The following is a 3,391-nucleotide window of genomic DNA, read 5'->3' as shown; positions in this document are numbered from 1 at the left end:
TACCCATAAGCTGATTTGAGTCCTCCAAGTCATATAAAAGAGGAAACCTTTAACGGCAATTTCTTCTCATCATCATTAATCACAATAAGAGTTTAATGCAGAACTTTATGATATTGTTTTTTATTTAAAGAGAAAACTCAAAGATAAACAGTTTTACTTTCCATTTAGTGATTCAATTCTTTATATACGATTCAAAGTTTTTTTTTGTTTGTTGTCTTTTATGCTTGCATCTGAAGTTTATTTCCTTTGGAGTGATTTCAGACTCCCCCAAACGGATAAAGACTGGGATGCTGATCTGCAGACGGGTGCTTAACATGGAATCAACTGCTGCCTTTCTACCTTAAAGGTATGGAAGTAATTATTCTGGTTACAGTTTAGTGTTTATCCAGAAAGATTCAGCTAAATTTCAAAATTAAATTTCTGGCATTTTACTTTTAGATACAGTAAAAAAATGAATATTAAGTACTTATATTTTCATTTTCCTTCCTGATTGTGCTCATCTGATGATGTTGGGACTTAGGGAAGGACTCATGTGCAATATACTAATGATTTTATTTTATTTGATAAACTAAAAGCAAAATAATTCAAACTGAAAGCAATAGATTAAAAAAAAGTAGTGCCAGAAAGCTACAAGGAGCTAAAAATAGAGCGGGATCATTGACAAACACTGAGCAGAAGTGGTGACTGCAAATCAATCCAAGTGTGAGCAATTCATTTGGAGCAGAGCCGAACCGATCAGGAAATCTACACAGTACATTTAAAGAGAAAAGCAAACTAAAATGGGATATTCAAATTTCTTGATCATCACAGAAGATTTTCACAAAAATAATATTAATAAAATGAACTCCTTTTTCACAAAATCTTTGCTCTGTTTTGAGACAGAGTTTGGACCAGATTCGGCCAACATCAAAGCCCTCAGCATCAAGCTAGTTTGTCTATGAAGACCAAATCTGGCTCAGATTAGCTCAAATCAAGTTTGACTTAAACCTTGATTCCTTTTACTTGTTAAATTCCAGCTGTTTCTCAGTAAAAATAAATAAATAAAAATCTTTGAGCATTCTTCCAACAGGGGTCTGCAATGCTGAAACTTTGGAAAATGTTGATGTTTGTGTTTATAAAATTCAGCTTTTATGTAGGGATGCAAGATATTAGAAAAACTTGCAATGTGTAATATTGGAGATTAATATTGCAATGATGATAGGACCATGTAGCAAAAAAACTAATGCATCATTTTCATTTTACTGCATCATTTTTTAAAGGGGACTTACCATGGAAATTCTACTTTTTGAGGTTTCAAATGCATTTTACTGTTCATTCCTCACTATAAAGAACCCCAAAGCGGTATTTTGATCCGTTCATGCATTTAAGAGTAATCCTCTAAAAAAACCTGCACAGTCTGCAGCAGCCCCTTCTATACCCACGAAAACGAGCGGTTGGAAACGTGCTGACATAAGATCGTTTCACACAGCTCCCTCCAGGAAGAGTCTGTGCTGCAAGCTCCGCCCCCCGGCTTACGCAACGCTCAATTTATCCCCTTACCAGTGATAATCAGCTAAAACAAACTTTCATTTTAGATGCAGAATGCCATATATCTTCCAATTGTGTCAAGTCTTCAATAAATTCCAGTTCAAATAGATGTTACTTTTTCTGCGGCGCTACCTTAAGACGCCACCTTAAATCTTGGTCCCGCACAGCCACGCAGAAGCCGCGTGTATTTGTGTTGTGAAGGAGTTTAGCGAAGGACAGACCTACTAAAGGCAGATATATTCATCTTTGAAGAAGTTTGGATTATTTTCGTGGGAGAAATACGGAGACGCGGATTTTGTCTGGGATGACGTCATGACGCAGACAGCAGCGGCAGGCGGAACTTCATGAATCGAGCCGTTTTACTTCCGGGTAGGGAAAAATTCATCAAAAATAACGAATATTTCATAAATAATTTGTTTTTTAGTGGTCCAAATGTAATATATGATCATATATATGGATATAGTTCACTCTGAAAGGCTTAAGAAAATCATGGTAGGACCCCTTTAAATACATTCAACAGAACTTAAATTATACTTCAAATAACCCACGTATACACGAGATCTAAAATAAGAGGTCAGTCCGATTTGACAATGGAAAAAAGGACTCTATTTAATTCGTTAAATACATTAAGCTGACATTAGATTGTTTTTGCATGTGTAAACATTTAAGAAAACCATTTATCGCAATTTAAGCCATCGTTTTAGATACATTTTAGGAATGCTTTTGTTTTTTTTTTTAGCAATATTTCATTCTTTCTGTTATGTTAGTTTTCTTCTTTTCTTTATTCTGTAACATTTTAATATGTCAAACTCAAGTTTTAAAAATGTTTCTAAAAATATTTTTTTGGGCAGGTCACCAAAATAAAAAATATTTCCTTTCGGTGGTGAACTTACCTCACAAGAATAAGATGCTAAAATGAGATTTTTCTCTTTTTTTCACTCTTTTAAAAACTGAATTGTCAGCCGACTCAAAAGGCTGCAGTCCACAACAACCAGGAGTCCTTCACTGTCTGCTGACAATGTCCTGCTTGTACATGCCTCACAAATTTTTAGCTCAGCGGTAAGATTTCAATAAAAAAGTCATAAATGATTGAACGATCACAACGTCCCGATGAAGTTTGCCCTTCTCCGCATCCGAGGATTTGACGGGATCCACGCTGTAAAATGGACACATGGAGTGACCTTGCTGTATGTTCAAAAGTTCAAAAATAATTCTCTGAGCTTTTTTTTTTTTTTAAGTAGGCTTATTAATGTGTACAGTTTTTGTAAGACATTTAATATCATTATAGATGTCTCACACTGACTTCTGTGTTAATAAGCTTAATAAGAACCCTTAATAAACTTTGTTAACAGAATAGCAAGCATTAATAATGTGCTAAATGCTAGTAAAATATTTATTAGCATAATATGTGTCTTGATAATACTTGATAGTGTTAATGAGAAAATTGACTACTCAGTCAGACCATTGTCTACAAAGACCATATTAGTAAACTGGTAGTAAGCTTAATAAATGAGTTAATAAACTTTGTTAACCATTTATTGAATGTTTTTGCAGCACCTTATCTAAAGTGTGACGCGCATTTTCCCACTACATCCGACAGGCGTTTCTGCAGGAACTTTTTTTTGTTTGTCTTTGGAATCCTGGGAAATCATTCCTAACGTAAAGATCTTACTCCGTGTCTCCGTGTTTCTGCTTTGGTTATATTTTGAAAATAAACCAGATTTTCCCATGAATGTTGATGTAACTTCCTGCCAAAATTGACGCGGATCACTCACGGCTCGCGCACAAAATAGACCAAACATCGAAACGATCCGTGCACAACGCGGGCCCTCCACGGTGCACTGCGCCTGGAGTGAACCACCGT

Source organism: Oryzias melastigma, linkage group LG20, assembly GCF_002922805.2.
Source record: "Oryzias melastigma strain HK-1 linkage group LG20, ASM292280v2, whole genome shotgun sequence".
Taxonomy (NCBI): domain Eukaryota; kingdom Metazoa; phylum Chordata; class Actinopteri; order Beloniformes; family Adrianichthyidae; genus Oryzias; species Oryzias melastigma.
This window is presented reverse-complemented; position numbering follows the sequence as displayed.